This window comes from Dromiciops gliroides, chromosome 6, assembly GCF_019393635.1.
Source record: "Dromiciops gliroides isolate mDroGli1 chromosome 6, mDroGli1.pri, whole genome shotgun sequence".
Classification (NCBI taxonomy): domain Eukaryota; kingdom Metazoa; phylum Chordata; class Mammalia; order Microbiotheria; family Microbiotheriidae; genus Dromiciops; species Dromiciops gliroides.
In genome coordinates, this window is record NC_057866.1 from 5,778,221 (window position 1) to 5,798,447 (window position 20,227).

A 20,227-nucleotide genomic window follows, 5' to 3' on the forward strand; every position below is an offset into this window, starting at 1 on the left:
GAGGAAACACCTCACAGAAATCCACCAGCTCTGTTCGGGCTGGACTGGCCCTGGCAGCTTCCTGTGAAGCGCCAAGCCCCTCGTTATCCTAGGTGAGCCTAAGGGGAGGACAGAAGGCACAGGACATCTGGGCCAGACGATCCCAGCTTCGGGATTCTAGACTCTCTCAAGCCATGCTTGGATGCCAGCGTAAGCAGCGATGCCTCAGCTGGGCACCATCTGCTCTTTGTCCACCAAGACCTTTGTTGTGGCTGACAGCCATGTCTCGGCGGACACCAGGGCACGGAGAGAGGCGCAAACTAACGCTCGTGGGCCATCACTCTCCCATGCTGCGCTTGATTTCAATCCACCAAACAGCAGAGGCACCCAAAGGCATCAGCCTATTTCTCAGTGACCCAGTGGCAGGAAGATCAGTGGAGAACAAAGCTCCATATCTGGGAGTCTCAGGGTTGGGTCATGTCTCATCCTGAATAAAAGTCCCCACGACAATGTAATAGCAACCCATCCCACTTGTTGGAAGGCCTCCAGGGAAGAGAGGCCCCTTGGATGGCTCTCCTTGGTAGGAAGGCCCTCCCAATGTGAAGCCTGAATTGGTTTCTGCTGGACTCGCCCCCCCGTACTCATGGTTCTGCCCACTGGGGTTGAGCAGGGCAAGGTTGACCCCTTGTCTACACGACTACCCTTCAGAGACTTAGGCTCTTGTCCTTCAATGTCCCAGTTCTTTCAGCTGAAAGCGCCCCCTGGCCCTGTACCAGGTGGTCCATAAGGTTCCTTCCCACCACAGACCCCGTATGGAGCCCTGGAAGTCAGAGAGCAGCACTTCTTTCCATTGCACTGGTGATAACACTGATGACGACTTCATCAGTCGCTTCGAGTAAGACCTAAAAGCCTTTCTGCATTTACCACTGAGAGTTAGCCCACTGTGCGGCACATTTCCAAAGAAAAATGCCTTTGCTGATTATCAAGTTGACCCAAGTCAACAAGCATTGATAAAACGTCTACTAGGTTCGAGTACACAAAATCCTGGGGATACAAAGAAAGGCCAAAACCCCTCCCTGCCGTCAAGGAGGTCACAGTTTAATGGGTGAGGACCCCTTGGGAAGGACAACTTACATAGAGACAGACTAGGGAGATCATCTCAGAGAGAAGGCACCATATGCCATTAGAGTCCTTCATCTTTTCATCCCAGCCTTACTTAGGCCTCTTGTGTAGGTGGCCCTGGGTCCTCACTTCGCTACATTCTAGGCCAGGATGTGCAGGGTCCATTGAAAGACATTCACTAAGCGTTACATATACACACAGACACACACATTCACAAGGCAAAGGTAATGGTGCCTCCAAATGAAACTTGAGAAATAGATGGGGCCTCTGATGAAATGGCGACTCAGGAAGCCAGTCTGGGTGAACCCCCATCTGTGGCAGAGGAAGGAACTGAGCTCCAAAAAGATGAAATGATTTGCCCGATGTAACACAGACAGCAATTAATAGAGCCAGGATTTGAATGCAGGTCCTCTGTCCTGATTCTAAATCTAGTCTTCTCTGAGCCACAGCCCACAGCCCCAGAACCAGTTAGTTCATGCTTTGAGGTCACATGGAAGGGTGGAACAAGGATACATCCATGTGACCCTATAAATAAAGGGTATTTTTAAGTGGAGACACAAATGGCCAGATGGTACTATGGGGTTCTGTGGGGAGAGAAATTCTTTGTACTGGAAACAGGGGATCCTGGGGCTTTTCCTTGACCCAAAATGAGTGGCAGAGTCAAAAGGAAGGTTGGTGAAGTGGATGGAGCTGAATTGGGGTTCAGAAGATCTGGATTCTAGTCTTGGTTCCATTGCTTCCCAATGTCCCCTTGGGCAAATTCCTTCCCTACTCTGATCCTCAGCTCCCTCATCTGTCAAGAAGGGAACTGGACTGATGGATCTCCAGGGTCCCTCCCAGCTCTGACATTCTCTGATTCATAATACTCATGTAAACTTCCTAAAGCATTTAGGCTCCTGGACTTTAGCCAAGTGTGGAGAGGGATGAGTAGTAGTTGGTTTTTCCCTCTAAATTCTCCATAGCCCTATTCACCTTTGACCTCTCCTAGTCTTCAAACAAGGGCGCCAAGCCCCTCCTGTTAACATACCCCTGCAATGGTTGCATGTTAATGTGACTCTCCAAGTGGACTTCTCGGCTTGCAATTTAAAAATGAATGGGACCGATGTTGTGTCCTGAGGATGAAAGCAGCAATCCAGGGCGGTGAGTGGTAAATGCTTTTTCCAGAGTTCTTTGAAATGAAAGCAATGCCAAAGCTGGTGCTAAGCCATCGCCACCCCTGAGATGAAGAGAAGAGAATGTCAAGAAATCCGCTTCTTTCTCTGTGGGTTGGGGGCGGGTGGGTAGGAATTGAGGGTAGGTTCATTCTAGTCATAGATTTGGACCTCGAAAGAACTTGAGAAGTCATCATGTCTAATTACCCCCTTCTTTGTACAGAGCCCAGGGATGTTAATTAACTTGCCCAAGGTCACATAGACTGTTAGGAGCAGAGGCGTGCTCAACCCTACATTCTCTGACTCCAATTTGAGGGCTCCTTCCCCTGGAAAAGGAGCCTCTTCCAGCCCGAAGTCTTCTGATCTGATTATGTCTCCTCCCAGATTTATCCAAGTCCCTTTCCTCATTGAAAAACTAGAAAGTTTAGAATGGACTCTGTACCTTTCAGAGAGAAGACTTGATCAGGAAGAGAGATGAAGAAAGATGTAACATTGAAATAAAGACAGCTGGAAAAATAAACAACTGAGTTCATCAGCAGTGAGCTCAGGCTTTGTGGTGGCAGAGGGAATTCTATTTTTGAAAGGTCATTCCTTCACCCCAGCATTCCTTCCCCATGCTAGCCCGCCTGCCGATTGTGCCCTCAAAGGTCTTTATTCTTCTTTTCTTGGCATGCTCTACACAGTGACTGCCATAGATAATGGGACTGCTTGGTCAAACAGATGGATGGTGAGAAATCCCCTCCATCACAAAGAGCAATGGGAACATCAATGCCATCCATTAGTGAGCCATCGGTTGGGCAGAGCAGGATGTCCGAGGAGAATAGAACAGAGTGGTAAGCTCAGCGAAGGTGGAGATGGGCACTGGTTGGGTGAATGCAGAGATGAGATGCCAGTGACATACAGATAGGATGGGAATGGACAGGCCACGCGATATTTGTGACTTTTAGGGGTGCTTCCAAATGAGCTGTTTACCAACTAAATTAACCCTTTATTTGGTACCTTACAGTGAATGCAATATGGTGGCATCTACCCAAGCCAAAGGGAGAGGGAATCCAACCTAAGAAACGTTTGTAAAGCATTTCCTTTGAGCAAGCCCTTGGGCTGGGTGGTGAGGAAACCAGGAGGAAGATGCACCATCTCTGCTCTTCTCTGAAAATCTCACAATCTACTGGAGGGTGTGGGACAGGAAAGGATACGGAGGCTCCTTTAGAAAGTGGCCGGTTAATGGTGACCAAGGTGGTTAGCTTGTGGTTGCTTCGGTTTCCTGCCTTTGCCATATGGACTCTTTTGTGTGACTCTGAGAAAGTGGTTGAGTGAGGAAGCCCTGTCAAAGAGGACACCGATGACTCATTTGGGTTCCTTCCTCTCTGTAACCCCCACCCACAAACTCAATTCCATCATCAACCCTGAGGAGGCGAAATTCACTTTTGGCTGCAGTCCCTCGGGGTCCTGATGGTTATTCCAATGGCATGGGGTCTCTATGGCAACTTGGCACAATGGAGTGACTGCTGGATCTCTGTAATCTGAGTCTGCTTGGCATCTGAGGATATGGTAAGGCACTCACTGATGTGCTGCCTGTACACTGGGGGTCCTCCCAACGCCCAACCTGTCCTTCATGAAACCATTGTAAGGAATGAGTGTATCGTTCACAAGGGTTACATGCCCCATAGCCTTTTGGGACCAACACACAGGTGTACAAGCACATATAGTCATCCTTGGGGCTTCCAAGGGTGTTCTAGGAGCCCTAGTTTTGGAGGCCAGAGAGTAGAGTTGCAGCCCCAGCAGGAAGCCCACACACTCAGACCAGTCCACCTTATTTTCTGACCATACATGGCTCCAATTACCTAGCTCTCCCCACTGCTCCTGCAAGGTTCATTGTGGGTCATGTGTCCCAACCTATTCATGCCCCCTTACCTCTCCATTGTCATTGTGCATCTTGTAACTTGACCACTGTCAGCTACAATATATTCTCAGAGAAGTTGAATCAGTCTTGCTAGACCCCCATAATGCTCTTTTTTTCTTTGAATAGAATTTTATTTTCCAAAATATATGTAAAAACACATTTTAACATTAATTTTTTTAAAACTTTGTGTTCCAACTTCTCTTCCTCCCTCCATTCCCACCCCCCCCTACAAGAATTCAAGCAATTCAAAATAAGTTATACATGAGTAGTCATGGAAAAATTTCCATATTAGCTAGTTGTGAAAGAACACAGTCAAAAAAAACCCCCAAACTTCAGATTAAAGAATTGTCAAAGAGGAAAAGAAAAAAAAATTTTTTTAATGTGTTTCCATCTGTTTTCAGATACTATCAGTTCTTTCTCTGCAGATGGGCTACAATCTTCATAAATCCTTCAGGGTTATATTGGATCATTGCCTTGCTGAAAATAACCAGGTTTCCCAGCAGATCATCCCCCACTATTGCTGTTATTTTGTATACAGTACATTTCACTCTGCTGCAGTTCATGTAGGTCTTTCCAGGTTTTTCTGATAGTATTCTGTTCATCATAACCTGAATATAGTGCCTTAAGCTTGACAGAGAATTTTCTTCATAAAAGCCCAGCAAAGTAGGTACCATACATTTTGCCATTATAATCGATCATCATAACTATTTCCCTCCATCCCACTCCCTTCCCATGACATTTACTCTATCTTCTTTTTACCTATTTCTCCTCAAAAGTATTTTACTTCTGACTATCCTCTCCCCCTCTCTGCACTCCCTTTTTTTCACCCTTCCTTCCTTATCCTCCTCCCCTTCTACTTTCCTGCAGGGTTAAATAGATTACTCCTCCCAATTGGGTATGAATGCTATTCCCTCCATGAGCCCACTCTGATGAGATTAAGGTCTTCGAGCTAATTCTGGGTTCTAAATTTTTCTTCCTCCCTCCCTCCTCAACCCTCCCTATGAGATCAAGCAATTCAATATGTCATACTGGTGCAGTAATGCTGAACATCTTCATCTTCCTTGAAAGTGTTTTGCTTTTTACTGCTCTCTCCCCCAATCTGCCCTTCCCTCCTTCCCTTCTTCTCCTGCCCCCCTTATTTCCCTCCCCTCCCTCAGGGCAAAAATATATTATCATACCTACTTGAGTATGTATGTTAGTCCTTCTTTGAGCCAATTCTGATGATATTAAGGTTCACTTAATGTTCCCCAACTCCTTCCCCCTCTTCTCTTCCCCTCCATAAGCTTTTTTCTTGTCTCCTTCATGTGAACTACCTCTCCCCAGACCATCTATCTCCTTCTCCCTCCCCCAGTCTATTCCTCCTACACCTCAACCCTATTTTAGGGCTGGTGCTTTGTCCACTGTGCCACCTAACTAACCCATAACCCTCTTAACAAGACCCATCATCAGTCATGTTGAAACACTCTTCATCCTAGGCCATGCCCTTCATCTCTCAAGAGCACTCCTCTCATCCATCTGAACTAAGGTCACCACCATTTTTTATTTCCCTTGGGTCTGTGAGTTCATCTGGGTAGAGAGCTCCGCATGAAGAAACCCCCTCTCCTGATGCAAATTGGACCCTGCTCTCCAAGTTAGAACTTACAGAGCTGCCTGAGGCATCGAGAGGTTAATGGACTTTTCCAAGGTCTCACAGTCAGCATGTGTCTGAGGTAGGACTAGAACCCAGGCCTTCCTGACTCTGAGGCCAGCTTTCCCTCCACCTCCCCATAGATGCCTTTCAATAGGGTTCATATTCACATTCATCTCCAGACAGCACACATTCAGACGACCAACACAGTTGTCCCCGTCTGCTTGGTACATCACAGGCTTTATCTTTGTTAAAAGAAAGATGTCAAGGGTATGTAAGGGTTTCATAGCATTACTAGCAGGGCCTGCAGAATTGAAAGCCCAAAGAGGAAAGAGTTTCTAAGCCAGAATTCCTTTCTTCAACCCTCCCGGAAGACCCCAAACGCTCCCTCTCTCCTCTATTACTGTATTACTGTATTACTCTATTACAGTCCCTTGGGTTCATAGCCTAGGAGTCATTCCCAACTCCACACCATCTCTTACTCCCCATATCCAATATGGTGCCAAAGCCTGTCAATTTCACCTTTGCAACACCTCTCCAACACACCCCCTTCTCTCCTCTGACACTGCCACCACCCTGGTGCAGACCCCGGTCCCCTCATATCTGGACTATGGCAATAGCTGCTGGGGGATCTTCCTGCCTCTTGTCCCTCCCCAATCCAGTCCACCTTCCATTCAGTCTCGAAAATGATTTTCCTATAACACAAGTCTGATCAGGGCACTCCCCTACTCAATAAACTGATTGCTCCCTATGGCCTCCAGAATCAAAAAGAAATCCTCTGCTTGGCTCTTTTTTTTTTTTTTTAGACTTTTTTTTTTTTTTTTAGTGAGGCAATTGGGGTTAAGTGACTTGCCCAGGGTCACACAGCTAGTGTTAAGTGTCTGAGGCCGGATTTGAACTCAGGTACTCCTGACTCCAGGGCCGGTGCTTTATCCACTGCGCCACCTAGCTGCCCCCTCTGCTTGGCTCTTAAAGCCCATTCCTAGCTCTCTTCTTCCTACCTTTTCAGTCTTCTCACCCCTTGATGCCTTTCCACCATAGATTCTGTTTCAGGTGACCCAGTGCCTCCAACCAGACACTTTATTCCCAGAATCCAGGCATTTTCTCTGGCTCTCCCTCGTGCCTGGAATGAGCTCCTTCCTCAGATCTGGCTTTCCCTGGCTCCCAGCTAAAACCCACCTTCCACAGAAAACCCTTCCCCAATCTCCCTGAATGCTGGTGCCTTCCCTCTGTCTGCGATGATCCTGTTGAGAGCTTGTTTGTATAACTGTTGGCTCATCATCGGCCTAGTGGGGGAGGGGCTGTGAGCGCCAGGAAAGCGCGGACCCTTCGTGCCTCCCTTTGAATCTCTAGCACTTCACAGAGTTTATGGCATACAGTAGGCACATAATGAATACTTGATGACTTGCCTCAACTCTTTGATCAGAGCTTTTCAAACTTGTCTCTCCATGTTGTCCCAATGATCCTGTCACTGCGTCAGTTCATACAGGTCTCCCATTCTCTGAGACCCTCCCCTTCCTTGTGTGCTTAACAAAGGCTATCTTCCTGCCACATTTGTGTGCCAAAGTTTGCTTAGTCATCCTCCACTGGGGGCCAGAGACCCCCTAAGCTTCCCGGGCTCAGCTTCCCTGGAAGGGGCCGCCCTGCCTGGTTGGGTTTGTTGTTGTCTAGAAAACACCATGGTCTTGTTTTTTTAATTGAGTAATGATAGTGAAGGCTAAAGATTTCATCTTGTTTGGTTCCTGGTGTTTGTACTTTGGGGTTGTAGTTTAGAGTTCTGTTAAGAGACAAAGATTCTTTAAGTGACCACCCCCCCCCAAAACCTGTCTAGAAAATCCCTTCCTATCATAGAGTCCGAACACAGATCAATGTGGACTATTTTTTGCTTTCTCTATTTTTTTCATTTCTTTTTCCTTTGGGTCTGTGTCTTCTTTCTGAACATGATGAATAGGGTGATATGTGTTTCATGATTGAAGATGTATAATCTCTATCAAACTGCTTTCTGTCTCAGGGAGGGGTGAGAGGAAGAACAGAGAGAGAAAATTTGGAACTCAACATTTGTTAAAAAATGAATGTGAAAAGTCATCTTTTCATATAACTGGGGAAAATTAAAATATTATTTTTAAATACCCTCATGCCAGGTACCTTCCCCTGCTTCTTTGCAGAAGCTGGGGATCATGGGAATGGAAACCTGCCTATAACACCAGGCTAATATCAATATGTTGGATAATTTCACTTTCTGTTCTTCTTTTTCGTTTTTCTGATTATACGGGATGGATCTCTGAGAGGGGGGAGAGGGAGAGGCCTAATGAGAAATACAGGTGCTAGGCCTCTGCTTTGTGTCCCCTGACTCCCGGCATCCCTCCTTCCTAGGACTCCTGGGTCAGCGAGTAGATTTGGGGCCTTCATGTCAGCTATAGAGACAAGGCCAGAGAGCAGTTCCGCCCCTCACTGCAGGGCCATCCCATGTGTCTGTCACATAACTGGTCATTTAGCATCAGAAAGTTGATCAGAGATCAGCCTGGGGAGCCTCCTCTCTCCTAATGGGCCCCCTGCCTCTGCCAGGGACAGGGGCCCTTTGAAGAGGCTCTCTATGGTAATGGATGTTAATGGGGAGCAAGCCCCCCAAGAGGCCCAGGGTCTCCAGGTAGGAAGCCCCCAAGAGCTAATCTAATTACTCAGGAAAACAAATTACTTTCAACCAAAACAAATTACTTTCAATCACTAGGCAGCAGATAAGATCTCCAAGCTGCTGACAATCTGGGAACCCAGGACCCAGAGAGGCTACGAGTTGATGGACTAAGATTTTTTTCCCCATCTCCTTAGTTTGATTTGTTGAATGATAAAAGAGCCAAGAGCTGGACTTTCCTCTCTTGGGCAGGCCTGGCTCCCCACTTCTGGGCCCAATAAGGTTTCCCTGGAGAGACCTTTAAAGGGAAACATCTGTTCATGGGTCGAGCTGCTGGGCTTGACCCAGCATGTGGTCTTTGGGGCTTGGTCCTTCCCTGTGATTTGAGGAATTCTCCCAGAATCCCACAAGCTCAGAGGGACCTATCTGAGCACCCAGGGCTACCTTTACCCGATCAGCAATTCCCTGCAAGCAATCAGCCTCCAAGGGGTGATCCAGACCTCCCCCAAGGGCTAAACCCCCTTGACTCCCAAGGCCGTCCATGTCATCTCGGAAGAGGGGATGAGTTTTAACAAAGAGGAGGCGGTGAGCTTCCCGTCCCTGGAGGTCTCTAATCGGACACTGTCGGGGGATTCTTGCTCACCCCCACGTGTCAGAGGTCCCAGGAAAATGACAAAGTCTTCTCTCTCTGTGCTTCACACTCCACTATATCTCCTTGCCTTCCCACTGACTGGTTCCAAGGCCTGAACCCTATTCCTTCCTCATCCCCATCTCCAAGAATCACTTTCCACAAGCAGAGAGCAGCCCCTGAGCTCCCCTGCCCTCACCCCAACATCTGGCCCCTGCCCCCACCCCCAGCGATGGCCCCTGCCCCCGACAATGACCACCTCATATGTATTTTGTGCTTTTACACACTTACTGATCCTATTGACATTTGCTGTGTCCTCTGTTCAACGTGAGCTCCCTGAGGGCAGGAATTGTTTCCTTCTCTGTCCTTGCATGTGCCTGGCGCACAGCCACTGCTTCAGAAACGTTTGCTGGCCCATGGGTTCTGTGGCTGCTTCTCCACTCTCAGAGCGAGCTCCCCATTTCTCCACACACTCTCACACACTCACTCTCACACTCACTCTCTCACACACACCCTCACACTCACTCATACTCTCACACTCTCTCACACTCACTCACACATTCTCACAATACTCACTCTCACTCACACACACTCACTCACAAACTCACACTCTCACACACACATTCTCACACATACTCTCACATGTACTCACACACATTCACACTCTCACTCACACTCACACTCTCTCTCACACACTTATACTCACACACATTCACACTCACACACTCACCACTCTCACTCACACTCACACACTCTCTCTCTCTCTCTCTCTCACACACACACACACACACACACACACTTATACTCACACACATCTCATCAAAACAAGAGCCAGGAAGGACCTTAGCCCTCACCACTGTCACTGAAGTCCCCTGAGAGGACCTGATTTACCCAAGGAGGTCACAAAGCCAGGACTGAGATGCAGGTTCCCCTTCCACAAACCCAGGGCTCCTTTTCCAATGCTGCTTCTTGAGGCTCCCGCCTGGTGCCAGGCCTGCTGGGGGGAGGCTGGAGGTCTCCTTCCTGGCCGCTCTGGAAAGTGCATTTCCGCCTCCACTGAGGTCAGGGCATGAGTAAGGCCCACACAGAACTCCCATTTAGGCTGCCAACAGAGGCTCTGCCTGCACTGAGCGCACCAGAGCCTGCTCCCCATTTCTAATTGGGATTTCCCTGGCCGGCTGCCCAGGGGACCTTGAAGGGCTTTTGACAGCTGGGTCCCTGGGTCAGCCATCAGAGCCTGAGACTCACACCACTGGGCATTCTGGGGCCCTTGGCCAGACCCCCAACTCAAGGGAAAGTCTTTTTTTCTTTTAGGGGGGAAGCAAGGCCCCTTGGAGCCTCTGAAATTCCCTTTAAAAAACTTTGCTGCATTTCAACAAGCTTCCAAGCTGGTCCAGCAAGCGGAGATTATGGGACCGACCCTTCACAGAACTTGTAGGAAGCCTCCTATTACAAATGGGGAAACTGAGGCCCCAGGAACTTAAATGACTTACCCCGGGTTATGCAGGTGTGAATCAGGCAGCCTGGGACGGCTCCCATTTTGTTCAATTCAGTTCCTAGCTAGAACTGCTGACTTAGACCAGAAGGGACCTTTGAGGCAGTGTTCCCACTTCCCTCCGCCTCAGCCTTCCACATAGAGGAAGCATTGATATTTGCCTGACTGTCATCTCTCTGGTGTGAGGCTCCCTCCTGCAGTGTAGACCTTGACCTGGGTGACTCTTGTCCAGAGAGGAGCTGACCACTGAACCTGCTTTCCTCTGGGCTCGTCATCAAATAGCGCAGGCCTGGGCCATTCCTCAGGTGAATCGTATGGATTCCCCCTGAAGTGACGGGGATGTCCTATACCTCTCCTCTCCTCCACCCCGTCCTTTTCTGCTCCTAACCTACCCCCTCCTGTGCACTGACACCTGAGAGACTGTCCCGAGGCACTCTCAGGCTGGGCCTCTGAGATCTAGGAGACTTCTGAATTGGGAGGGCCAAGAGACCACTAGTGTAGACAGACACCCATAAACCTGGTCATGAGGACAGGAAGCAGAAACCACCACCCTCTGTGTCCAGGGTGGAGGAGAGCAGGTTCCTGACCATTTGGGGAGTGAATCTGAGCTGCAACTTCACTGTAATAAAGGAACTCCCCAGTGAGGAAGCACCCTCCTGCAATGCAGGTTGGTGCTTCTTTGCAACTTTGCTCCTGAGAGGCAGAGCAATCCCTGAAAGGTGGTCTGCTCCGCCCCTCTGCCCATGCAACCCCACCATGCACCCCCTATGCACCCCCCCACCCATTAGGTTTGAGGCAGTATTTGAACCCAGAGTTTTCTAATGGGCTGGCTGTCCAGCTGCCAGCCCATAGCTCCTCTCCTTCTCTGGCTAATGCCATACAAACCACCAGGGAAGACATTTAAAGCCAACAAAGCACCTTGTCTCTTGAGGTTTTTCTTCTCTGAACTTTGGATTCCGAGGCCACACACAAAGCACACAAGCCAACTGGACTGATTGAGCCCAAGAACTACAGGGTAGGTGAGGCCTACATTCTAGGGCCCCACTGTACAGATGACTTTGCCGGGGTCACACAACTAGTAAGGGTCAGAAGCAGGATTTTAACCCAGTCAAGGTCAGAGGCCTCAGGTTAATAACATTCCAGGGCCACCACTTACTCAGCTTCTGTACATCCCTGCCCTCCCTGTGCCTCAGTTTCTTCAACTGTAAAATAAGGACCTTAGACAAAACGACCTCTGAGGTTCCTCCCAGCTCCAGACCCTTCCCTCTGTGAAATCATTCAGCCTTTAGCCTCCTAGGGCTGGGTGCCTTTTCCTAGAGCACCAGAAGCCTTATGAGTCCAAAGAAGGTCCCCCACTCCCCTGCCCCCAGCCTCCACCCCCAGGACCAAAAAAGTCCCCCACCCCCACCCATCTCCTCTGACTCATCTAGGCCAGCCAATGAGGGATTGATCTCAGTTTGTTTTGCCCATTAACGACAACTCTAAAATGGGGTGTTAAGGAATTAGGGCCCTGTTATACAACTTGCTCAGGGTTCCTCAGGCCCAACCTACAACCTCCGTCCCGCCTTCATTTCCCCACTTAGGGCTCTATGGCCCAGGCTGCCTTTGAATCTGCTTTGATTCCCCAAATCGTTTGTTTGGATGGTCTGCGGGGGGATCTCATGACACCCCTTTTGGATAAAATTACAGAGTAGGTGACAAAGGGCTTTGAAAATGTCAAAAGCCTTTCCCAAATTGACTGGGGCTTTTATTATCGCTAGAGCAATCTTGGAGTGAGAAAAGATCTCAGAGGCCCCCCACTCCAGCCCTCCCTGCGAAGAAGGCAGAGAATAAGATCCTCATTGATTTATTTAGCAGCCTAGAAATAGCTTTGGGTAGCCCAGACCTCAGAAAGGGAAGACTTAGGTTAGAGAGTCCGAGAAAGATAAGGTGCCCTGGAACTGTTGGAAGACAGAGAAATCAAGGAAGGAAAGGAGAAAGAGAGAGGAAAGAAGGAGGGAGGGAGGGATGAAGAGAAGGGGGGAGGAAGAGAGAAAAAGAAAGAAAGGAAGGGAGGAGGGAGGGAGGGAAGAAGGGAGGAAGGAAGGAAGGAAGGAAGGAAGGAAGGAAGGAAGGAAGGAAGGAAGGAAGGAAGGAAGGAAGGAAGGAAGGAAGGAAGGAAGGAAGGAAGGAAGGAAGGGATTTCTGATGGAGGAGATGGGAGGGGGCAGCCTCTTTCACAAGGGACCCATTTCACTTGGAAGGAAGGTGAGACTGAATTAAGGAGCCCGAGGCGGCCCTGTCCCCACCTCCTTGGCATCCACCAGTCTGGAGCCCCTGGAGTTTGGTGTTCTCCACAACCAGTCACACCGAATGTAGGGAGGTTGGCCTCATCTCATTTATCCTTTTCTGCACTGATTAGCCTTTAAAGGCAGAGACCCGTTTTTACCAAGGTGACTAAAGGGTCCCCCTCCTCAAATTTCCTTGGGTTCCTCTCCTCTGGCTTTTTCCCCTCCAAGACCCCAGACCCTACCTTGTGTGGCCCTTAGCTGTGCACATGGGCCTGTGAGCAAAGATGGCGGTGCTCCTCTCCATCATCTCCAGTGCCCAGCCCAGTGCCAGGCACATAGGGGGCATTGTGATTGATTGACTTCATGTTTTGCTGAGCCCAGGGTGAGGTGACCAGGGCTCATCCTCAGCTGTGAGCCTCCAGGAAGCACTTCTTCCACATACCATCCCTATGCCTCATTGTCCACCACTTGCCAAGAACTGCAAGGTACACTCTCAAGTGTCCTGTCCCTTTCCTGAGGTCTTCCCTCCTTCCCTGCCACACTCCCTGCCTGCTTCCCCCTTCCCCTGGTTCATGCCATCTTACATAAGAAATTCTGCCCTTGTTCTCCTATAAACCTTCAATAGTGGGTCCACTCAATGTACCAGAAGCCTTCCTCTCTATCCTTGGATGTTACATAGGTACGCATGAGTACCTCGGCTTTTTATCTATTGGCATCTGCGTGGTGCAGTGGATAGAGCACTGACCCTGAAGTTGGGAAGACCTGAGTTCAAATCTTAACTCAGACCTTTAATAGCTGTATGATTCTGGGCAGGTCATTTAACCCCATTTTCCTTCAACATCCAAGGCCATTTCTAAGCGCTCTGGAGGAGAGAGTGAGGCTGGTGACCTTGCATAGCCCTTCCTTCCTTAAATCCAATTCTTTGTAAGTCATGACATCACCCAATATCATGGTCCTCTTCAAAACAACTGGCTTTCCATTTGCTATTACCTGCTCTTAACTCATGGCTGCCCCATCTTTTCCAGGGCTATGTCATGGGACTTTTTCTATCTTGGATCTTTAGGCTGAATTCTTGACATGCTAAAGTGGTTTTTGTGAAAAACAGGTGAGTGTCCTTGGTCTGTTCTCCCCATTAGTGACATCTCTAAAGTGTTGGGGAATTAGGGTTCTGTTATATAGCCTTTCCAAGGACTTGTCATAAGCGCACTCTAGAGCTTCCACCCTCAGTGAAGGGGCTCTGGAGGGGTCTGATACTTGATGCAATTAACACAGTGCCATATCCCCAAAAGAAGTATCTATAAGACCTCATTTTCTCCAGCATCTTCATCTTCCTCTGGGCTTGGGACCTGGCCACCTCTGCTGGACAGTGGCAGACAGTGGCAATTGGGGTTAAGCGACTTGCCCAGGGTCACACAGCTAGTAAGTGTTAAGTGTCTGAGGCCGGATTTGAACTCGGGTACTCCTGAATCCAGGGCCGGTGCTCTATCCACTGTACCATCTAGCTGCCCCAGTGGCAGACTTCTAAGGTGAGCCCACAACCCTGCTTTAGCCTTCTCTGATTCTAGTCATTGGGTAGATGACCAAACAATATCATCTCTTTTGTTGCCCCTGTCAAGGAATACCTAGGATACAAACATGTGCATGAAAGACTTCAATCCCAAATTATTCAATCCCAGTATTGGGGAAAGAAAAGGAGGATGAAAAAGGAGGCAATGAAAGCTGATGGCAAAGAGGACTCCTATTTGTCTTACTTCTTATTTCTGGGCAAAGTAGAATGATTTTGACCTTGGAAATGAAATAACAAAATGACCAATTAATACATAGCTACCCAAGATGATAAATAAGGAAATAAGAAAATACTTCATTTCCCTCAATGAAATTGGGCTAAGTTTTCAAGTCAATTAGTCAATAAGCATCTATTATGTGCCAGATACCGTGCTAAGCAATGGGGATACAAAAAAGGGCAGAAGACAGCCCTGCCCTTGAGGAGTTTACAATCTAATGTGTGAGTGTTGGGAAGGACATACAAATAAATATGTATGGTGTAAGCTCTATCCAGGATAAACAGACAGTCATTAACAAAGGGAAGACACTGGAAATAAGAGGCATTGGAGAAGGCTTCCTGTCAAGGGAGTGTCCACTGTTGTTTTGTTGTTTTGGTCAAAGGTGGATCCACAAAAGCTGATATTTGTTTGAATTGGATGTTGGCACAAATCAGGGGTGTGCTGGAGCCAGCTCGAACCAAGAGCTAATTGTTACATTTTCAGTGTGAGCATTTACACTTCAGAAATCAGTGACATGACAAATCACGGTTTGATTTATTGTTTTCTTGATTTCTAAACTTAAGAAAGTGACAGAGAAAATGTTAATAAATCAGATTAGACCAAAAGTGTATCAAGCATCCTCGTGTCCTTCCAGAGAGGCAGCTGTAAAGTGTTTACCAGCACAGCCCTAAAAACCATGTATAAACAAGATGTGTGTGTGTGTGTGTGTGTGTGTGTGTGTGTGTGTGTGTGTAATAATGAACAGAGTGAAAACTCCTGTAAGAAAGGGTGGATTATACCGCAGGGAGGCAGAGCTTTAAATCTCCCTCCTCATCCCACCTTTCTGCTCTATGCTAACTACTCTGGGTGTCCGTGATTCTGGGCCCAGAAACCAAGCCTGGCGCTCCCCGTGGCCTCCCTCTGCCTTCTCTTTACCCGAGCGGTTGGCTGCAATGCAGCAGAGAAGCACAGTCACCCCCCAAAGCAGGAGCCAGACCCCGACCCTAGGAGCCAGGGCGCCGGAGCAGAAGGAAAAAGGGAAGGGAGTCATTGTGCAACTAGCTAGGATGCTTCTGTCAGATTCCATCTGATTTGCCCAGCAGCCGTGAATTAGAATGTACAATGCCAAGAAATGTGGAATTAGATTCCAGCCTCCAGCCATAATCTTGATATAACAAGAGGAGGCCAAGGACAAAAATCGTCAGTGCATCATGCTGATCCGAAACTTTTCCAAGTTTTCAGACTGTGGTATAGCTGCTGAACAGCTCAAGTACAACCCAAGACACAAGGCCTACCTTGAGGGGGTGTCTCTGCAGCAGTTGGAGAAGTTCTTCACTTTTTTTTTTTTTTTGCAGGGCAATGGGGGTTAAGTGACTTGCCCAGGGTCACACAGCTAGTAAGTGTCAAGTGTCTGAGGCCGGATTTGAACTCAGGTCCTCCTGAATTCAGGGCCGGTACTCTATCCACTGCACCACCTAGCTGCCCCTTCACTTTTTTAAAAGGTTTTCTATGGGGACAAACTATGGACCAAACTATAGAACAAATTCAGTGGGAAACAACCATTAATCCTGAGGAAGACCTGAACAAACTAGACGATAAGGAACTTGCAACAAGGAAGAACATCATGGACAAACTCTTTAAGAAGAATCAAAGGGGCAGCTAGGTGGCGCAGTGGATAGAGCACCAGCCCTGGAGTCAGGAGGACCTGAGTTCAAATCCGGCCTCAGACACTTAACACTTACTAGCTGTGTGACCCTGGGCAAGTCACTTAACCCCAATTGCCTCACTAAAAAAAAAAAAAATCTTAAATTAAAAAAAAAAAGATAAAGAATCAGAAAAAGAAGGATGACCCAGATTTTGTCTATGACATTGAAATAAAATTGCTGCAGGACGAGCAGCTAGAGGATTGCAGCTGGGAGGCAGAGGCAGTTGAGGAGTTCTAATACTAAACAAAGTCAAAAACTTATCAAGACCTAGAAATTGGCATTAGCTCTGACAACATCGTTTAGGTGTTGCAGAATTTTAAAAGGACACTAAATGTACATATTGGGCCTTTTCAATCAACAAATATTTATTGAGCACCTACTATGTACATATTTATGAATCATCTAACCTGGTATGAAGCTTGCCATCAGTATACCCATTCTATAGGGGTATTCTATAGGTACAAACAAATGTCCCCTGATGATGAGCAGGGGGGCTTGGCCTGCTAGGAAAAGGCTAATATAAGTAGAGATTCCCTAATCCTGAACTCTTAATGCCACATAAAGTAGGCAGAATCTACCTGTGCTAAATGAATGACCAGAACAGTCTAGCTAATTCATAAGTTTGGATCTTTGTAGAAAAGGTTTTTATATAACAATTGACCTTCTCATAGGAAATTACTCTCCCTTTTTCCAAAACATTTCTTAAGGAAGAAAAACTTTTACATGCCAGATCAAATTACTTCATTAAAGAAAATAATAGGGGGCAGCTGGGTGGTGCAATGGATAGGGCTCCAGTCCTGGATTCAGGAGGACCTGAGTTCAGATCCGGCCTCAGACACTTGACACTTACTTACTAGCTGTGTGATCCTGGGCAAGTCATTTAACCCTCATTGCCCTGAAAAAAAATAGTAGTAATATTAATTCATTAAAGAAATAGAAAAATTTAAAAAAAGAACTGGTGGATTGCAAAGACATCATCACTAATATTTGGAAGATTGGCTTCCAAAAAGTGGAAAATGAGAGAATGCCCCAGGATTGGAAGGGGGAGGGAGAAAGAGAGGGGGAGGGGAAGGGAGGGAGAGAGGGAGGGCAAGAGGGAAAGAGAGACAGAGAGAGTTTGCTTCAGTCTGTAGTCACACAACATCAGTTCTTTCTCTGGAGGCAGATACCATTTTCAATTGCTAGTCCTTTAGGATTGTATTGGATCATTGTATTGCTGAGAATAGCCAAGTCATTCATAGTTCATCATACAATACTGCTGTGTACAATGTTCTCCTGGTTCTATTAATTTCCCTTTGTATCAGTTTATGCAAGTCTTCCCAGGTTTTTCTGAAACTATCCTCCTTTTCATTTTTTATATCACAATAATATTCTATTACAATCAAATACCACTTGTTCAGCCATTCCCCAATTGATGGACATCCTCTCAATTTCCAATGCTTCGCTACCACAAAAAGAGTTGCTATAAATATTTTTGTACAAATAAATCCTTTCCCCTTTTTTGATCTCTTTGGGATACAGACCTTGCAGTGGTATTTCTGGGTCAAGGGGTATGCACAATGTTATAGCCTTTTGGACATAAATCCAAGTTGCTCTCCAGAATGGTTGGATCAGTTCACAACTTCAACGACAGTGCTTTAGCATCCCAGTTTTCCCACATCCCCTCCAACATTTATCATTTTCCTTTTTTGTCATATTAGCCAATCTGATAGGTTTGAGGTGGTACCTCAAGAAGTTGATTTACTTTGCATTCCTCTAATCAATAGTGATTTAGAGCATTTTTATATAACTATAGATAATTTTGATTTCTTCTTATGAAAACTTCCTGTTTATATCCTTTGATTATTTATCAATTGCACAATGACTCATATTCTTATACATTTAACTCAGTTCTTTATATGTTTGAGAAATGAGGTCTTTACCAGAGATATTTACTGTAAATTCCCCCCCCCCCAGTTTTCTGCTTTCCTTCTAATCTTGGCTGTTTTAGCTTTGTTTGTGCAGAAACTTCTTGATTTTTATATAATCAAAATAATCCATTTGTTAAGGGCTAAAATTCTAGCTAAACTGTCTAAAATATCTAATGAGTGGTCGCCAATGAATTATAAGCTTTAGCAAGAGTTAGACTTTTAAGCATTTATTAAGGAGAATAAGAATTGGGTAAAGAGAGAGAAAGGCCTACATTCATCTATCTATTAAAGGGAGAGCAGGTTTCTAGCTCCCTTCTCTGCCAGAGTCCCCAGGAAAGAGCCCAAGACCAAGCGCCAGTCTCTTCCTTCCTCCTCCCACTAGCCTGCGTCACTTCCTGACGCCAAAGAAAAGACTCCTGGTCTTGCCCTCAAAGACCTTCGCTTCATGGGCGGAACTCTTCTACAGTAAGTCTCCAGCAGGTGGTGTCATTCCAATCGTTACACATTTTATATTTCAAAATGCTTTTTATCTCTTTTTTATTCCCCAATTCTTCTCTTCTTTATAGATCTGACAGGTAAACTATTCCATGCTCCCCTAATTTGCTTTTGATATAATCCTTTCTATCTGAATTATGTACCCATTTTGAGCTTGTCTTGGTATGATCTATGAGATGTTAGTCTATACCTAGTTTATACCAAACTACTTTCCAGTTTTGCCAGCGCCTTTTGTCAAATAATGAGTTTTTATCCTAAAACCTTGGATCTTGGGGTTTTTCAAACATTAGATCACTATGGTCTTTTACTACTACATATAGTGTATCTAATCTATTCCACTTATCTACCACTTTATTTCTTGGTCAGTACCAGATTATTTTGATGCTTATCCTTTGATAATATGGTTTGAGCTCTGGCATGGTTAAGCCAACTTTCTTCACTTTTTTTCATTGATTCCCCTAACATTCTTGATCTTTTATTCTTTCAGATGAATTTTGTTATTTTTTTTCTAGCTCTAGAAAATAATTTTTGGTAGTTTGATTGGTATGGCACCGAATTAGTTGGTTAACTTAGGTAGAATTGTTATTTTTATTATATTGGCTCAGCCTACCCATGAACAATTATTTATTTTTCCAATTATTTAGATCTGTTTTTGTTTTTGTAAAAAGTATCTTACAATTGTGTTCATATAGTTCCTAGATTTGCCTTTTCAGGTAGATTCCCAAGTATTTTATATTATCTATAGTTATTTTAAATGGCATTTCTCTTTCTAGTTCTTGCTGCTGGACTTTGTTGGTAGCATGTAGAAATGCTCCTGATTTGTGTGGATGCATTTTGTATCCTGCAACTTTGCTAAAGCTGTTAATTATTTCAACTAGTCTTTTAGTTTATTCTCTAGGATTCTCTACATTACCATATTGTCTGCCAAGAGGAAGAGTTTTGTTTCATTGTTGCATGGTGCCCTTTTTTGCTTATGTTTCTTGCAAATACTACAATGTGAGAGGACCAAGTGTCCCATGAAATGGCTTTTCTCATTGCCTTTCAGTACAAAATTAAGCCACCTATGCTCGCTCCTGTATTTGTCAATCCAAGGAGAACCTGCTTCACCCTGAGTCTTTGGCTGCTTTAGGCCACTGGCCTCCTCTGTATCTGCTGCATTTTCAAATGAAATAACATATGGAGAACTCTTTGAAAACCCACAAGTACTTTCTAAAAGTTCTGTACCAGAGTTGTCTCCTTACCCACCAAAACGTGTGACCTTTGGCATTTATAAGCCTTCTGGAGGCTCCTTTAAAATTTTTTTTCACCAGAATTAATGTAATTAATTTAATTTTTTTTGGTAGTTTTTTTTTAAGGGAGGCAATTGGGGTTAAGTGACTTGCCCAGGGTCACACAGCTAGTAATTGTCAAGTGTTTGAGGCTGGATTTGAACTCAGGTCCTCCTGAATCCAAGGCCAGTGCTTTATCCACTGCGCCACCTAGCTGCCCCTAATGTAATTAATTTATATAAAACTAGTAAAAGATAAAAAGTTGACATGGAAATTCCACT

At 46.1% G+C, this 20,227-nt stretch overlaps 1 pseudogene; it reads left to right on the plus strand.

Annotated features, from left to right (window-relative positions):
* The first annotated feature begins 15,682 nt into the window (after positions 1–15,682).
* Positions 15,683–16,510, plus strand: LOC122733037 (annotated as a pseudogene).
* The last annotated feature ends 3,717 nt before the right edge of the window (positions 16,511–20,227 follow it).